At 45.4% G+C, this 19,169-nt stretch overlaps 1 long non-coding RNA gene across 2 annotated transcripts in view; it reads left to right on the top strand.

Moving 5' to 3' along the window:
• LOC109281627 (uncharacterized) overlaps positions 1-18,616 on the top strand; it is a 98,078-nt gene extending 79,462 nt beyond the window's left edge. For both annotated transcript variants that reach the window (XR_002088329.2, XR_002088330.2), the window contains one exon: positions 16,521-18,616. This is a non-coding gene — a long non-coding RNA (uncharacterized LOC109281627). The remainder of the gene's footprint in view (positions 1-16,520) is intronic.
• Positions 18,617-19,169: the final 553 nt, after the last annotated feature.

Below are 19,169 nucleotides of genomic sequence, written 5' to 3'. Positions count from 1 at the left end.
TACTGATCCATAGTCGTTAATTTGAATCCATTTAAGGAGGTTTTTTGGGGGGGGTTGTTTTGTTTTGTTTTTTTACTTTTTCTTCTGCAGCAAAACAATTCAGGACATTTCATGTTTGTAATTTTAAGGTACCAAGTTATACACATACAAGTCAGGGAGCAACAGTATTAACTGTATGGGAATAACTGCATGAATGCTTAGTATTTTTTTTTAACTCCTATTTTCCTCTGTACATGTGTAGATATTTTTTGCTGCTTATAGTGACAGTCCTTAAGGATACAAAGATGCTTGCTGTGAGTCAGAAAGGGCAAAGATCTTTTGAGCCTAATTAATGTGGTAAAAACTTGCCAGTTTCTGGAACCAGCAGCACACAAAGGAGTGATGTGGCTAAAGTTACAGCCATCGACCTTTAAATCCCAAGCCCAAATGAGCAAGTGCCCATTAGCAGTTGGGTGGCATGGGACAGTCTTTGCGAAGTGTGGAACAAGGCTCAAATTCTACCAGGGTGAACCAACTTAATCACTCTGCCACCACACTGCATGTAGCCCCACTGAAACTGTGCATGATTGTTTGAAGGGTCATGGCCCAAGTTGTTGGCTGTGTGCTATAAATTATATAGATATAAGTCATCTCTAAGAACATCAACTATTTTAAATATTTAAACTTTTGTTTGTAACTCAGGAACACAATTTTTGTACAAAAGAAAGGTGATTACAATTCCCTTATGAAAGGACATAATTAAATGTCAGTATTTTCTCAAAACACAATGGTCCCTCACCCTTTTAAATAAATGCTCATTTCATGGTACAGGTTTTAGTATATCTTCTGTTCATACTAATTTTTTTTTTTTTTGCCATATTCTAGAACCAGCAAAACAATCCATTACTTAACTATGGATTGGACAGTGCATGAAAATGTTTTAAGATTTACTGATGAAAATGCTATGAAAGAACTAATTGCTACTGCTGCTGTTTGTCAGTTCTTGAAACTTTTTTTTACAAAAGAAGCCACTTTTCACATGTCTTCCAAATGGTGACAGTGGTGGGAATCCTGTATTATCAAATGATTAAAACATGATATTAAGCCCATAATTTCCCATTTTCCTCATGCTTCTGCCTGGACCAAATTCCACCCAAAGAGGCATGTGAACAGCTCCTGCTTAAGAGTGACAGAGCATCTGCATTAAGAGGCACAATTTAGCATTTACATTGAATCTAGATTTCACTTTCTCATGCTGTAGCTCTTGTCTGCATTTCCTCACGTGATTATGAGATTCACACAATTATGAGATTAATTCTGTATCCTTTTTGTGAATGGTATGTTCTGCTATTGATTTTCATGCTAAAGGCTTGGCATTTTATGGTTATTGTAACAATAAATTGAAGGTGGTTTCTGCTTACAGGATAAGAGTATCCTGGGCTCAAACTATGAGACTGACTGCATCAGATTTTTAAATTCTGTCTTCCTCTAGCAATGAAAATGATACCACCTTCTCCCATTTAGTTTATAATGGTTGGTGATTAGGCGTGAAAGAAAGGTCATTGCTATCAATAGGAGTTTCTCCACTGATTTTAGGAGGCCTTGGATTAGGCTCTAAAACACAAAATTAAGTTTCAGGGCTGCAGAATTCTGAGTCTCACACTAAGGGTGCTTATGTAAGTGCAATTTTTGCATGTTTGGCCCCTGAAAATGCTCTACAGTCATGAGTTAATACATGTGCATGGATACAGAGTGCTTTTAAAATAGCCAATCACATGAAAAATTAACCTTGGTCAGATGAAGTATGAGATTAAGGCACTCTAAAACAGAGTTCCTTAGGGAACTTGTGTTCCCTCCAGGGTTTATTTTTCACACAGGGACAGGGCTGGGCTGGTATTCATGCTGGCAGCACCAGCCCAGCCCCATCCATGGAACTGTTAATCAGGAAGGGAAGAGAAAGGGAAAGGAACAGCCAGCACAGAGCTAATGGCTACTTTTGAATGGCCAGATCTGGGGGGGGCAAAAGGTGGAATGGAGCCCCCTCACTTTGCAGGCCTAGCCCGACTCCCCCCCAATACCCCAGCTGGGGTCATGGGGGAGGGGGGGGGGAAGCCCATGACATGAGAGGGCTCTATTCCATCCTCCCCCCCCCCCGCTCTGGCCATTCAAAAGCAGCTGGCGGCTCTGTGCTGGCTCCCTCTCCTTTCTTCTCCCTCCCCCAGTGACAGGCTTGGATCTGGGGGAGGGGGGCAGTTTGGCAGCCTCCTCAGAGGCTGCTGGAGTGCCCCTGCCTGCTGGCTAGGGCCAGTGAAACAGGCTCTAGCTCTCTCCACCCAACAGGTGAACATCTGTTTGGTTTGGGGTGGGGGGAGAGCTCTAACTCATGGCACTTTATGTAAAGCATTAGGATGGGACCCTGAATGTCTGTAGGTACTGTAAATCCCAGTATATATAGAGGAAAATTTCAGACCCTCTGGGGCAAATTCTACATTTCACAGAAGCTCATGTTACAGTATGTTGATCAGAACCCCAACACCAAAGAAAGTAGACCTTTATCAGATAACAGGGCTCTAAGTGATGACTGAGCAACATGGGGTACCAAAGGTAAAATAAAAAGAGATCAATAAATTGAGAAGAAGAATGGAACCATTCAAAACTCTGCCAGAATTAAAACTGCACAGAAATAGGGAGAACAACTGGAGAAGATTTAAAAATCATGTCACCAGCAAAAAGCGATATAATAAGAAGGTTGCCTTATTTCCAATAATAGCTGGTTCTGAAGCACTTGATGTTAATAATAACTTACATTTATTTTAATGAGAGAAGTCTAACTCTGCAACTGTATTACAGAAATTTGAGGAGTGTTGCACTCTGTATAAAAATGAAACATATGAAAGCAATGGTTTTAAACAGAGCGTGCAAAAAGAAGATGAAAAATAAGGAGTTTGTAAATGATATAAGGCTGAAGAGCAGTTAGCCAATCTTGAAGGGCTAACTAACTACATTTCATAGATTTCATAGATTTCATAGACATTAGGGCTGGAAGGGACCTCAGAAGATCATCGAGTCCAGCCCCCCGCCCAAAGGGCAGGACGTCAGCTGGGGTCATAGGATCCCAGCAAGATAAGCATCCAGTTTCATCTTGAAGGTGTTCAATGAAGGCGCTTGAACAACCTCCGGCGGCAGGCTGTTCCAGACCTTGGGGGCTCGGACAGTAAAGAAATTCTTCCTTATGTCCAGCCTGAAACGATCTTGTAGTAGTTTGTGACCATTCGTCCTCGCCATCCCTTGGGGCGCTCTGGTGAACAAACATTCCCCTAGATACTGGTGGTCACCCCTGATAAACTTGTAGGTGGCCATCAGATCACCCCTGAGCCTGCGCTTTTCCAGGCTAAAGAGCCCCAGGGCTCTCAGCCTGTCATCGTAGGGTCTGCTTCCCTGACCTCTGATCATGCGCGTGGCTCTTCTCTGGACTCTCTCAAGCTTCTCCACATCCTTTTTGAATTGTGGAGCCCAAAACTGGACGCAGTACTCCAGCTGCGGCCTCACTAAGGCCGAGTACAGGGGGAGAATGACGTCCCGGGATTTGCTTGAGAAGCATCTATGGATGCAAGCCAGCGTTTTGGTCACTTTACTAGCGGCAGCATCGCATTGCAGGCTCATGTTCATCTTGTGGTCAATGATGACCCCCAAGTCTCTTTCTTCCATAGTGCTAACCAACATAGCACTGCCGAGCCTATAAGGATGCTGCGGGTTTTTTTTCCCAAGGTGGAGAACCTTGCATTTATCAGCGTTGAACACCATCAGATTCTCATCCGCCCACTTGCTGAGCCTGTCCAGGTCAGCCTGGATCACCTGCCTGTCTTCTGGTGTGGATGCTTTGCCCCAAAGTTTGGTGTCATCGGCGAACTTGGCCAGTCCGCTTCTGACTCCAGTGTCCACATCATTAAGGAAGATGTTGAACAGTATGGGTCCAAGGACAGAGCCCTGGGGGACCCCACTGGTCACAGGACACCACGATGAGTGACTTCCATCAATTACTACCCTCTGGGTCCGACCCCAGAGCCAATTTTCCAGCCAGTGGATCGTGGGGGACCCAAGGCGACAATTGGCCAGTTTCTCCAAGAGACGATCATGGGACACCAGATCGAAGGCTTTTTTGAAGTCAAGATATATGACATCAATCTCATCTCCCTTGTCCAGGTGATAGGTCACCTGGTCGTAGAAGGAAATGAGATTGGTCAAGCAAGACCTACCCGCAACAAACCCGTGCTGGCTATCCCTTAAGATGTTGGCATTGGCCAGTCCATTAAGGATGGCCTCCTTAATAAACTTTTCTAAGATCTTCCCCAGGATAGAAGTCAGGCTGATGGCCCTATAGTTAGCCGGATCCACTTTCCTCCCTTTCTTGAAGATAGGCACCACGTTGGCCTTCTTCCAGTCTTCGGGCACTACACCAGAGCGCCAAGAGTTTTCAAAGATCCGCGCTAGAGGCTGGGCTATGATGCTCGCCAGCTCCTTGAGTACCCTGGGGTGAAGATTGTCAGGGCCGGCTGACTTGAAGGTATCCAGCTTCTCAAGATGTTCCTTCACAAAGTCAGCATTAATGGAGGGCAGGGGATCACCCTCACCCGGACTTCCCAGTCCTGTAGCAGGCACAGGCGTCCCATGGGGCTGATGAAAGACCGACGCAAAGTACCTATTTAATAGGTTGGCTTTTTCCTGGGCGTCAGTTGTCAGTTGCCCCATCTGGTTCAGCAGGGGTCCAACGTTGCCCCTGCTTTTCCTCCGGCTCCCCACATATCTGAAAAAGGACTTTTTATTGTCCTTGATGCTCAAAGCTAGTTGGAGTTCAGTTGCAGCCTTGGCTTTCCTGGTCTGCTCCCTACAGGACCGGACCAGTGCAGAATAATCCTCCTTGGAGGTGACTCCCATCCTCCATCCTTTGTAGGCCTTTCTTTTTAGCCTCAGGAGGTCTGCTAGGTCCCTGGAGAGCCAGGGGGGCTGCTGTGCCCTCTTGCTGCCTTTCCTCCGAGATGGAATAGACTTAGTTTGTGCATTGAGGATCGCTCCCTTGAGGAGCAACCACTCTTCTTGAACTCCCCTCTCCCTGCGGTCACAGTCCCTTAGGGCCTCACTGACAAGCCTCCTGAGCTTGTCAAAGTCGGCTTTCCTGAAGTCAAGGACTTGCGTGTTGCTGACTGACTTGCCAGCTTTTCGGCGGATGGTGAAGGTGATCAGCTCGTGGTCGCTGTCACCCAGCTTCCCATCGATCACTAGGTCGCCGACTAGGTCCTCCCCAGTAGCCAGCACCAGGTCGAGCAGCGCTTTGCCTCTCGTTGGCCCATAGACTTCTTGAGTCATGTAGAGGTCATCCACGCACAAGAGGAAGCTCTGCGACTGCTCAGATTTTGCTGAGCGATCCTCCCACGAGATGTCTGGGTAATTGAAGTCATCCATGACAACCATGGTCCTGGAGCAAGCTGCCTCAGCCAGTTCCTGGGCAAACTCCTGGTCTAGCTCAGGACTTTGGGTGGGAGGTCTGTAATAGACTCCCACCATTGTGTCCCCTGTGCCGTGTTCCCCACGGATTTTAACCCAGAGGGTCTCCAGCCGTCCACCCTGGTCGCCAATATCGGCTTGCAGGGACGCGTAGCTTTCCTTAACATAGAGAGCTACACCCCCGCCCCTTTTCTCTACACGATCCCTCCTGTACAGGGTATATCCATCTATCCCCGTGGTCCAGTCATGGGTGGAGTCCCACCAGGTCTCCGTGATCCCTATGACATCGTAATTGTTTGCACTGAGCAGGAGGATGACCTCCTCCTGCTTATTTCCCAAGCTCCTGGCATTTGTGTACAGGCAGGCAAGTGCCCCCTGGGGGGCTCCTTCCTTGCCCACAGATTTTACCAGGGCTGGGGCTGGGGTGGGCTCCCTTGAGTGCCGTGATCCGCTGGCTTTGCAAGGATTGTTCAGCGGGCCAGCAGTGGCGGTAGTCCCCCCGTCCCCCAGCGGGCTTAGTTTAAAGCCCGGTGGAGCAGGTCAGCCAGTCTGGCTGAGAAGAGCCTCCTCCCTAGGGGAGAGAGGTGGAGACCATCTCTTCCCAGCAGCTCGCTGCCTCTCTCGCCAAAGAGCGGGCTGTGGTCATGAAAGCCAAAGCCTTCCTGATGACACCAGTGCCGCAGTCTTTGGTTGACCACATAGATCCTCCTGTCCCTTCTCAGCCCATAGCCTGACACTGGGAGGATCGACAAGAACACCACCTGTGCCCCCAGACCCTTAAGCCCCGCTTCCAAATCCCTGTAGCGCCTCATGACCTGGCTGGGAGTGCTCCGAGCCGTGTCATTGGTGCCCACATGAATAAGGAGCATGGGATAGTGGTCTGTGGGTTTGAGGAGCTTGGGGATCCTCTCTGCAATGTCCCGGATGCGGGCCCCTGGGAAGCAGCAGACTTGCCGGGCTAAGGGGTCAGGGTGGCAGATTGGCCCTCCGTCCCCCTCAGGAGGGAGTCTCCCACAACAAACCTTACGTTTTGTCTTGGGGAGAGCAGGGGCGGGAGTTGCAGTTAGGCCCATGTTGCCTGTGGGGGCCGGCAACTCAGCAGGCTCTGCTGGGGCAGCAAGAGGTGCATACCTGTTGCTCAGTTCTGGCGGGGGAGGGGCCTTGGTGCGGCGGGCCTTAGGGCCCTTGACCACCTTGGTCCATGCCCCTGGCTGGACACAGCAGGAGGTCCCAGAGTCCTCCTCTGGCCTGGAGGGAGACTGTGATCTACCCTCTGCCTCCCGGGGGAGAAGGGCCTGGCAGTAGGAGTCTATCTCCTGCTCGCAGTCCCTGATGGCACGCAGTCTGTGGACTGTGGCCTGGAGCTCCTCCAGCTGGCGTGCCAGAGACCCCAAAAGGGAGCAGACCCCGCAAGGGGAGGTCGCCATGCTCCCAGGCCCCAGAGCCTGAAAAAGGGACAGGCAGCCCCCGCAGCCGAGAGCCAGGGGCTCCGTCTGCGTGGAGCCCGGAACCAGGGGCTCCGTCTGGGTGGCCGTCTCTGAGGTGCCAGAGGGGGGGGGGGCCGCGGAGCCCGAGTGGACCCTCGGGGTGCGGCGCGTGCCCATCCGTGTCATGCCTCAGGTAGGCTGGCTACGGCTGGGACTGTCTACCCTGGGGGGTGCGCAGGCAGGGTCTGGCGCCCTCCCGCACGCCCTCCCGCGCGAACTCCGCACTAACTCACGCGCCGGCAGAGAAGCGCGCCTGTTTGTGCAGCCTGTTCGTGCGGCTCCGGTCGCGTGGCTCCCTGGGGGGCTGGGCGAAGTAGGGGCCTGGGCGGGGCTTGACCCGGCCCGGCTCCACTCAGCTGCCGCCTCCCACACACACTTACATCCCTAGTAAGAATCCAGATCATGATTGAAATCTGGGACAAAGAAACTTGAATAAGCACTACTGCAAGCCCCTGAATTAGACCATCAAACAGATGTTAAAATTTGCCAATTAAGGAAATCACCTAAATTGGACTAATGTTGATAGAGGGTAGACAGTGTGTTTGTGGACACTGGATTATGAAAAAGAATCCCAAATATGACAAGAAGAAAAACCTGAGACTGAAAAGAACACACATTTCATGTTATAATCCATAAAAACAGCAAACACAAGTAAAAAAATGCTGAACATTTGGAAAAAAAATGTGGATAGAGTGGGTCAAACATGTGAAAAAGGAGTGACCACAGCACCATTAATTTAAAAGAATTCTTCATATAGAATTCTCCATAGTCTCAATGGATAGCACTGGAGCAGAAGATGAATGGACTACTAGCCTGGAAACATAAACCAACATGCTACCTCGAACAGTGATAGTAGCACTGAAAGAAGAGCTATAAGCAGAGTAAGGTCAGCAGTGCCAGCAGTGTATCTTGGCCAAGATATACTTGAGAATGCCCTGCTCACCCATTCCTGCTAGTGTGATTTAAACCCAGAAATATACCACTGAAGGTACTCCAGGTACTCCTTCTGCAGCCTCTCTTGAGACTGGTGTACTTGAGAGTAGCTTCCAAGAAACACTAGAAAACAGCCTCCCAGTGTATATACAGGTTTGAGGGATGCTGCTGTCATGTTGTAGACTTACAGTGATTTTTCTGTCGAAGTAGTTCTCTTGGTACTATGTTCTTGGCACTTCTGTCTAGCTTTTGATCTTTGACTTGCTTCAGGGTACAACCCTGGACCATTCCTAACTCTGGCTCTTGACCTTGGCTACCCATTCAGGAACTCATGCTTATGTGAGCTGTGACTTTCGGACTCTAGTTAGACTTGGGCTTTCATGATTCTGGCTCCTTACCTTTGGTTTCTCCCTGACCACAGCTTTGGCTTCCTGGACTCTGACCCTGTTTCTCACCATAGCTTCAGCATCCAGACTCAGAGTATATACAGAATTTACAGTTAGAAGTTAGGAGGTTCAATCGGGTAAAAAAATAACTGCCTGATCTAAGATAGTTTGCCCAGGCTAACGCAGGCCTTACACTTAGATCCCTAGTTAGGTTGATCTAAGTGTCAGACTGTACAGATATTCCCTGAAGGTTAGGTTGGGCAAAAAATGGGCAGTGTGATCCAAGCACAGCTCAGGGGCTGGGAAAGCCCAGCTACTTGCCCCAACCCAGGACTGTTCTTTTCTTACCCTTCCCCTGCCTTCACAGGGCTATTTTTAGCCACCCCCTGCATAAAAACCATCCCTCCTACAGTCCCACTAGCCCCACTCTGATCCTGCCAATGCCCCCAACCCCACCCTGTGACCCTGCTAGCCTGCCATGGGCTTCTTCCCCATGCATGGCTAGGTTCCCAGCCAATGCACGAGTTGTCACAGGGCAGAGGCCTGAGGGGTGGCTGTGATAACCCTGGGGCTCCATGACCTTGCCAGTTCCACTCTGAGGGTGCCTTTTAATTTCACCTGCCACCTCTTGTTGGAAAAAAATAACATGTAGGGAGGCTGTCTACAAGTTTCTGTGCAGCCATGGTCCCACAGAACCCTCCTCGACCCTACTGGTCCTTGGGACCCTCGCCAGGTCCCTCTCCAAGTCGGTGCCTCACGGGACACCTTGTAGGCTAATTGCATAGCTCTAAGCCTTTCCCTTACCATGCCCTATGCCTTGTGCATGTTACACAGATGTTGTTCCCTCTGTTGGGGTCTAAGCTGACTCAGCCTTGGTCCCTTTTATCTGGCAAGGACTTTTAGCCTAGGCGCACTCTGGTGCTGGGCTCTCTGGCCCCTGTGTTTCCATACCCCACTGGCGCCTGGTCCTCTGACCCCATGTGGCTGTGTGCTTTGCACCCACTGTGCCTGCTACAGGTTCTCTAGCTGCTTGAGTCTGAGCCTGCTGTGGGCAAGGCTCAAGGTGACTGCATGCCCCCTCTGGCTACTAGTGAGGCCTCCGTACCTCCCATTACGGCCTCATCCCAAACCACCAGTTCAAACGACAACACAAACATAAGCTCCTGGGCTATAACATAACAATAATGATGGGGCCACGCTCTGCCCCTTTAAGAGGACAAACTTCTCCCCTAATATAGCGTGCCTCTCAGCCCAGGGTACTTTATGAACTCCTGGAACCTTATGAGTCCTGTAGGCAGCAGACCAGACAACTTAATGTTTCAGGTTGGCTCTTCCATGCAGGAACTCCTTCCCCTGGCAGTTGGCAGAGAACTAACCCCTGCCAGCCTCAGCTTTGGAGTTTATTTGTTCCCAAGGCTCTTTCTCCTTCCATTTAGCTGACCATCTTCATGTGTCAGCTAATTACTGCATTAGCCTGTTGCCCAGGCAGCCTATAGCTGTGGTGTCCTGCCTAGCCTGCGAGTTCCCTGGCTAAGCTGCTCCTGCCCTTAAAGGTGCAGACACATTTTAGTGCCCTGCAGCAATATGCATCTACTGTATTTGTTCTTATTTTGTTTAATAGCCAAGAACAATTCTGTGTTGTGCCTTTGCTCAGCACTTTTTTTGCTTTTAATGCTGTATGTGACTGGTGCTCTATTATTGCTTCTTTATCACTCTGTTGTATGTCTGATAGCTGACTATAATGCAATATTTTCTTCAAAGCAGAAAGAGCTGCTTTACTTGGGACTTAGGACTGAACAACATAAGCACAATTTTCCCAGTAGTGGGAAAAATGGGTATTTTTCAATGTGCTCCAGGAGGTGGGTGGGGGGAAGGGGAATGGTGGGAGGCAGTTTAGCAAGCTGTGCTAATTAAAAGCTCCTGATTATCACATGTATCAGTATCACCGAACTGAAAAAATGGTGGTGGGGCACTTTGAACTAAAGCTTATTTGACAAGCTTTAGTTCAAAGTGCCCCACCACCATTTTTCAGAACGGGGACACTGATACATGTGATGCTAGAGTCTGCTGAAGTGCATTAATTTCCATGCTCTAGCAGACTCAATTAATTGAGCCTGCTTTGACACGCTGGATTTCCAGCATGTCAGAGCAGGCTCCCTGCATGTGTATAGGAGCCGAGTAATACTTTATTTTACTCTCTAGTCAGTATAATGTGCTTTGACCTTGTCCCTACCATAGACCTAGGCAATCAATCCCTGATAAACAGGATGGCTGTATTCTAACAACTTTTGGCCAGAATATGCCCTAATAAATTTAATTACTACACATCTCCCCCTTTAAAAGCCCAGGTACACAATTTGAAAATAAATGAAACATGCATTTGGAGATGTAGTCTCTAGGGAGATTTTATCTAACATCAGTTCCTGAGTTTGGTTCATGATAAAAAAAAAATCAACTGGCATTACAAGTTGAAGTGCCACAGCAATAGTTCACTCAACAATTAAATGAGGAATGAATGTTGATGTACTGCTGGAGTTCTGTGATTCTTTCAGATTCTTGGGATGAGACATAGAGGAACATATGTTTCTATATAGCAACCCAACTACAGTCTTGTAAAGGAATGTATCTCCTTAACTAGTCCATTAGTATGCATTTTGGTCATCCAAACTAACTAACTTGGAGTTCAGGATGTTCGTGTACTCTGAGTTATCCAGGATCCCATAATTTCCCTTTTGTTGCACTAACCAATTGCTTCCCTTCCTTAAATAGTGCTAATAAGAGGGATGTGAGGTTGAAGTTGTATTGGGCCTACTGGAGCTGGAGTACAGGGTTGACTGCCCATGAGTGGTTCAGCTGGGCTGAAACCATTTGAAAGTGGCATTACCCGGTAAAATAGTAACACATCAGTTTTCATTAAAGAGACTTCACAGATTTCATTACAGTCTCCATGAGACCATTTTTCTTCAGAATGTGAGTACTTAAGTGGCATGAACAAAGCCATAGCCACTTGTGAAAAGAGGGTCCCTAGATGGTTTAGAATGTGTCCTCGTATTGCTGCTGATCTCTTCTGGGATGCTATGCCTTTATGTGATTCATAACTGTGTTCAAGGAATAATATTTAAGCTTGCCAGTTTGAAATAGCATGACTAGTAATTGGACACAAAAAGATAGTATTGACTATTCGGGTGAAACAGGTTGGCTTTCATGCATTTGGAATGCTTGTGAACATTTTGCTGATAGTATCTAGTTGCCCTTTCCTGCATTAAAATTCACAGGGACTGTTGAAAGTCGTTCAAGTCAAACTGGTCAAGGTGGAAATAGGATTTTTTTTTTCTCTTCAGAAAAGGCAGCAAGGTTTGCTTCTAAAACTAATGAATCTGTGGGGACCTGGAGGAGGAAAGTGGCCATCTACATGAAGACTATGTTCTTCATGCTAGAGCTAACTGGGGAATACATACATTTTTTATCCTGTTAAGATTTTTTAATTTCAATACATTTTGATGAATAAGAGGGAGAAACTCACAAAACAGACAGTTATCCTGATGAAATGTTGTTGACAGTCCAAATAGAGTGTATTATATACATAGGCTTCCCTGATTGTAGTTAAGACGAGCCTAATAGATAAACATTTGGTTTAAATGAAATGTTGTTGAAAAAAATCCTGTCCTGCTTTCCTTCACATAAGATCTGGTACTTCCATCCCTAATCCCCAGTAGCTGAGCTGCCTTTTTAGATTACCTCCAGCTATAACTCCCCTTATGCCTTTGTCCCCTGCAACTTGGGATTCCTATATGGAAGAATTAATACATTCTGGGTGCAAACAGAGGTGACAATTTTCACTCAATGTGGCCACAGAAAGTGGTCTATAGCTGTGACCAAACACAAGTGCACGGCTGCAGACCACTTAAAAAATGGCCAATCAGGTGAAAATGGGAACCCTCATTGCATGAGGATCTAGATGAAGATATGTTAAAACATAGCATCTTCTGTAACTTCTGCCTGTGCTGCCTCCCAGCCTGTGTTATTTGCAGAATGCAAGGGGGGAAGGGAGAAGAGGGAGTTTGGTTTGGGGTTTTCTCAGCCCCCCCTGGATGGTGGGGTGGGTGTATTGGAGCTCCCCCATGGTGGGGGGGGGTGGGCTCCAATTCACCCACCCTACCCTCCCACACTGGCTGGGGAACACCTAAAATGAGCTCCTTGTGCTCCCTTTCCCCCTTCCCATTTTGAAAACAGTTGCGGGTGGCAGGGATCTGATCGGGGAAGAGTGGGCATTACTAGAGGAAACCACCTACAGGCTCACAGCCAGCAGCTAGATTTCCCTCCCCACCTGGAACCAACAGTGAAACTTCTATTTGGTCCGTAGAATTGTAAGTCAGAACGCTTCCTTAAAAGCAGTCTCAGTTACAGTGGGGAACTGCACTTCTGTCTGCACCCTCTGAGTCAAAGGTCCTCCTAAGCCTAGCAGCTTAAAGGACTAACATCATTGAGGCACAACAGTTTCTATAGCCAATGATAAGAGGGAGTGATATGACTAGAATCACTTTTGTCTGCTTTATTTATTTATTAAGAAATAATTAATAAATTCATACATAGATTTATATCCTGCCCTATCCAAAAGGTCCAGAGTGGTTTACAATAAAAAAACCCACAGACAGGATTCCCTGAGCAACATCCCAAAACTTGAGAACTCTAACACCCTTCCTACACCCAACCATCACCTTCCTGCCCAAACTCCTACACAAGCAAACCCTCCCAGTAATCCCAACCACACCTCCCAACTGCCACTCACACCCAGATACGGGAAACCTTTCCACCATCCACTCCTTGCTCAAAGACCCCCTCCTTGGTTAGGACCTTCTCCCTCAGTTTGGGTTTCCAAGACGGTAACTGGCCTGGTCCTTATCCCTCCCCTAGAAGGGAGCCAGGAGAGGCAGTGATGGTAGCAATTCTTCAGCACCGGGAAGAATGACTGTAACTCCATATGCAAATATACAGGTCAATTGGCAAGTCCCAAGCAGTGCTGGATCTATAGCAAGGCACCATAACCTCTCAGCTATCTTCCCCCATTACATTTTATGTAGGGTTAGTCAAAATAATTCTGTCAAATTTTTATTTTAGTAAAAAAACTGAGTTCATGAGTTTTCATTGTTGTTTGTCACATAATTCCTACTTCATAGACTTCATAGACATTGGGGGCTGGAAGGGACCTTGCAAGGTCATCAAGTCCAGCCCCACTGCCATAGGCTGGAAGTCTGCTGGGGTCAAATGATCCCAGCAAGATAAGCATCCAAATACCTTTTGAATTAATCCAGAGTAGGTGCTTGCACTACCTCTGGGGGGGAGTCTGTTACAGACCCTGGACACTCGGACTGTAAAGAAGTTTTTTCCTTATGTCCAGTCTAAATTGGCCTTCCAGAAGTTCATGGCCACTAGACCTTGTTATCCCTTGGGAAGCCCTGGTGAACAGCTGTTCTCCCAGATCCTGGTGTGTCCCCCTATATACTTATATACTTTCCTTTAAATATTTGAGTCTTAATTGTAAAAATTTGGGGGGGGGGGTGAAAGCTTTTGGGTTTTTTGTTTTTCAACAAGTCAAAATTTTCCATTTTCTGACCAGCTGTATTAAACATATTATGAAAATGTATTTCAGTAACTTTAACAACTATTAATTTGAACAGACCTCTGAAACTCTGGGAGTAGAGCACACTTATGCTCAGCATTACTGAATCCAAACATGTTTATTATTAATAAAAGACATAATAAGTACTAATTATTAATTCTTAAAGACCCAAGGTCAGGTGACATGAATCTATATGAGTTTGGGAGAAGTTTATAACTGAATCCTGTATTTGTATAAGCACTAAGTAATATAATGCAACTTTTTAAAAAGTTGCTTGATAATTATTCATTTGACATTATCTGATACCATAGGTTACATTAAAAATTACAGTAAAATTATCAGATTCAAGTTTATCTCTAGATAAGTAAAAAAGTATCTTTGTCCCTGATCATCAGGTGCATTTAGAGCATTCTGAATTGTTTAGTCCTTTTTGTTGCTGGCAGTGAAGAAATCCAGTATTAATTTCCATTTCAAAGTAAACAGAAGGTAGGTAGGTCATGCTATTCTTTCTAATATTTATCAGCTGTTATGAAGTGGCATGTCATCCTCTCTAATGAATATATTTATATTACAAGGAAAGCCAAGAGATTCCTAAGCAACATGAATAGCTTATGCACCCAACAAAGGAAATGAGAAAGTCTTAACTCACCTACTTACCTTGTACAGCAAAAACACTGAATCTAATGACACACAGCTGTACATCATGCTAAACAAAAGACCTTTCCCCACTCCAATTTGCACAAATACCTTCCATTCCTAAACCTCCAATATAATAATTATACTTTTGGGGGGAATGATTGCTTGCATTATGAGTTTCCATACATGGAAATTGAATGTTCTAAGCCAAAGTAATCTTTCTTTCATTAACATATCCTTGAGTTTAGCTTCTTTTCAAAAGAGATAGAGAATGGTATTGTTTATATATATTTGTTGTCAGTAGACATGTGACATTTGATGAAAATGCCATTTTAACTTTGCTTTTTCTAGGTGAATTAATCAATGTTACCAGATGGCCAAACGATTATCTTTTTCAGTATTATTCAAAAAATTTGAGAGTTTTGTTTTCTGACAATAGAACAAAGAGCTATCACTTTGGTTGGCAGATTCTGAAGGGTGTAAAATCTAGTGATTCTAAATTTAAAAATCCCATTGCATAAATACAGCTAATTAGAATATCCATATAACTGTAAAGCCAAGTAGGATTATAATTTCCAAATAATTAAAGGGCTGTAGCCACAGTGGGCGGGGCAGCCTTGTGAGGGGGACTGGGGGACTGGGGGGGAGGGGGGGTTGGGGCACTTGTTCAGAGTCCCCCATGCAGCGTGGGGTGGGAGGGGCAGTGGGGATCACCCCCCTGCTTGGCCACACCCAATGAGTGAGGGCTTTCCCCCGCAAAAATGCTGGGAGCTGGGGTGGGCAGGGCAGCCATTGCCAGTCTGGGAGAGAGGCGGGGGGTGGGCCTAGCCTGGGTGATTCAGAGATTCAGCAGCAACCGAATCTCCAAATCAGATTTGGCCGAATTGATTTGGGACAGTGGTTCAAATCACCAAATCAAATCACTGTTCCCTGAATCAGCTGAATCCAAATCTGAAGCAAATACTAGCAGCTTCACACAGGCCTAGTACCTAGAACCAGTGTCCAAATTATTCAGCAATGATTGCGCTTTTCTTAGAGTAGAACTGTCCTCCACTCCCGCTATAATCCATTTAATTTTTGCTCTATCCACCTTTAAAAACTTTATTTTCCAGAGATGATTTTAGAAGGATAGCTATTCACTAGAATTTCTCACTTTCCCAGTCATGTCCTTTAATTTTTTAAATAACTCCATAATTTAATTGTGTATGTTTCTATTTTAAGAAGGTGACACTTTGATAAGTATAGTCTATGTTCTTGTTTTCCGTTGTATAGCTTCACCAGTGTCTTGGTGTGTATATCTTTGGAAAGGCAGTGCATTAATGCAACCTATTATTATAATATAAAACATGGTTTATATACAATACATTTTCAAAGCTGTTTTTGACTGAAGCCCTTTATATTGGTAATGACATTTTAACAGGACTATTTCTTCTGCTATCTAGAGTAAAGAGTGATTGTTTTTTGGAACCATTACAGAGGGGGTGTGTGTGTGCATGCATGTGTATGTGTGTGGTTACTGTCCAGGTGAATAATCCCAACATGGAATTCTGAAAAATGTTGTGTTTATATTATTAAGGAGTCTGGGGTGGGGAGGAAGGGGGAAGGGGCTCAAACTGGAACCTAGCTGGGGTGTGTCAGAGGGGCACAGTGTATGGGCATGGCCCTCAACATCCTGGTGACTTAGGTGTATACGTTGTTAGCTGATGCCTGCCAGCATTAAGTGATTAGACTCAGCTCATGGCCCAATTTCTCTCTTGCCATGACTTGATGGAACTTTTTCTATGGGAGGTGGTGTTTTGGTGAGTGTCGATCACTAAGGCATTAGGCTTGTTCCCACTGGGCCTCTGACCTCCCCTTACATGCCAGCCTTACATCAACCAGTCGTTATCTTATTAGTGTGCACTGTCAGATAACTTCTCAAAGAAAAACCTAATTTAGCCTTCTCACCAAAATTGGCTTCTATAATCTTTCTCACAGGTTATTTCATTACTGTCCTGCCTGTCTTCACACTTCAAGGGAGTCACCTGCACCACTGAAGACACTTGTGAGGATGTCCCAGGAGGCCAGGCACCGAGTATTTTACATTCATTTTATAATCTTGACCATGTCCCCTGTACTAGTTTTGAGATTATTTGAGTCTCCCTGTACTCTATTCCTGGTGTTTTTCTCTCTCCTCTTCTTTTTCTTCTAGTTTTGGTCCTTAACTTGACCTGCCACAGCAAGGATTTCCTCTCAAACAAAAACAGGGAAAAAAAGAAAAAGAAACAAAGAAACTCTTAATTTGTCAGTTTCTAAAATACAGCTTCTTTAAGCTGTTCCTCTTTTCTTGAGTCTGTCCTGTTTCCTCCAGGGGCTCAAACCAATCTCTTATTTACTAGCATTAATACCCTCTTAGGAGCTAAATAGTCCTGGAATCCATGCAAAAGAGTAATCAAAAGAAAACTTCCCTGTCCCTTAGGGTCTTCTCATTGCAGTCCTTTGGCTCCCAGAACCTAATCTCAGCTGGTGCTTGCTCAGCAGAACGCTGCTCTGTCAGAGCTCCTCTGAGTTCAATGACTGGCATCTGGACTCAAACCCTATTTCTGAGGCTAGGTATTGTAGACTTTATGGAGAGTATGTCTCCTGCTCTGGCTCTCTCTCCTCATGCAAGCCTCCTCCTGGGTAAAGTTCCTGGCCAGAAAAAGACTGGGTGTTGCGTGGGAAACCAATCCAGAGTATGCAATGGTTAGCTCAATGGTTAAGTAAACAAAGTTCTGGCTTTGCCAGGGTTCCTCGCCTCAGAGTCATGACTGCGGTCATTGCTAAGTTCTGGCATGGGTCTTTCTTTTCCTTTCAAGAGCCACAAAGAGCCTCTTCGCAGGATGTGCTGTTCTAGTTCTGTGTAGAAGTGGTAGACCGAAAGCCTGCGTCAGAGGGCATGTCAGTGAAGCCAAGGCATGTCAGTGTTGCCCCGGCATTTCTGGGAAACCCATTATTATTTCCAACAGCCTGCCAGGACCAGCTTCTGAAATCTAGGACTGTCCCAGCTAAAATGGGACATATGATCAATCACCCTATCTAAAAGGTCCCTCTACTTGCTATGGTATTGCTTAGCTGAATACATCCTGGGGGAATTGGATATGAAAAAATCAACTTGATTTTTTTTGAGCAGCAAGGAAGTCAGATCACTTAATAGCAGCAGATGTTCTGAGGTTATCTGTAAGCAAGCCACTCTAGCCTGCCACTAATTCTGGATACTTTCAACATCCACATACCTCTAATTAGAATAGGATTAGAAATACTTCAGTTGAAGAGTGTTTGTCCCACAGCAGATGGCAACTGATAGGACTGATTGAGACAAGTATGAGGAAGGTATAACAGTAAAGGTTTGATAAAGATCTTAATTCCAGTAGAAATTTATAAGAAATGTTAATTGCTTGTTGTTGCTTGGACTATGGAGAACATTAAGTATTGTTGAGATTTCCGGATTTTTTCCTTTATGTTATTCAAAAGATTGATTTTTCTGCAGGGAAATATTTTAAAGTAATCTATGGCAACTCAAAATATTGCACATGAATGCGAAACTTTACAGTCTCTATTTTAATCTTACACACAAGAGGTACCCACAAGAGGATTAAAAAAAAGTTTAGTTTTGACATTCATATAGAATCAAGCTTTACTGATGAATGCATTCCAGCCTAGAAAGTTACAGATGCTAACTGTCTTCTGTCATATTTCTTCCTTGTATCCCAGAGGATATTCATATGCTGCATATATACAACTTTTAAAACAACTAAAAACAATATTTCAAGAAGTGATGGTACTGGGAAATCATGAATCTTGCATCCAAAATAGAACTGTACATCTTGAATCTGAGTTGCATTGTAATTTATGCAAAAGTAACAAAGGTATAAACATTGTAAACTCTCATAAGGAATGAGAATTTTATATCCAAAATGGGAATAAGTCATTCAAAAAGATAGGTTTATTCAAACAGCTAGTACTTGAGAAGCTGACAGCACTCTTGGTTTTTTTTAGAGAGGAATGGTTGTTAAATAATGTGTGTTTTTAAGTCAATAAAAGGAAAATGATGTACAGTTTTTGAAGGGGTTATTTTTTCTGTTCCAGTTCTAAATGAAGAGGTTTATGTCAATTCTTATGTACTCTTTCAGTCCCTCATCACCTGACTGACAGTACATGTATGAATTTAGAAGTCAAGGGAGGGAGGAGTCTTAGATGGTGAGCTTTGCATTAAAGAGTATAATGGGGTGAAGGCTGTGCAGAAAATGCATATAGCAGGATGTCAAAGAGCAAGTCTATAAAATGGGTCAACAGCCTTTGGTGTGCAAAGCTTTAGCAGCTGACTTCTTTGCAAACTTGGATTATTCTTAGGGTGACCATACATCCCAATTTGCCCAGGACAGTTCCAGATTCCATAGGATAGTCCTAGCTGGTTGCTCGAAAGTCCCAGGCTGGAGTCCAGCAGGAAGGCAGAGTGACCTTGTGCTCCAGGTAAGTGGCAGGAGCAAGGAATGTAGGGACCTCAGATATAGCATCTTAGGGTGACCATACATCTGCCTGCCTTGCTTCCGCATAGCAGCAGTGGTGCCTGCTCAGCTGCCTATCAGGTTCACCATGCCATTCCAG

The sequence above is a fragment of the Alligator mississippiensis genome, chromosome 2 (genome assembly GCF_030867095.1).
Source record: "Alligator mississippiensis isolate rAllMis1 chromosome 2, rAllMis1, whole genome shotgun sequence".
NCBI classification, from domain to species: domain Eukaryota; kingdom Metazoa; phylum Chordata; order Crocodylia; family Alligatoridae; genus Alligator; species Alligator mississippiensis.
The sequence above is the reverse complement of the archived record's forward strand: the minus strand, read 5'-3'. Positions and strand labels throughout refer to the sequence as shown.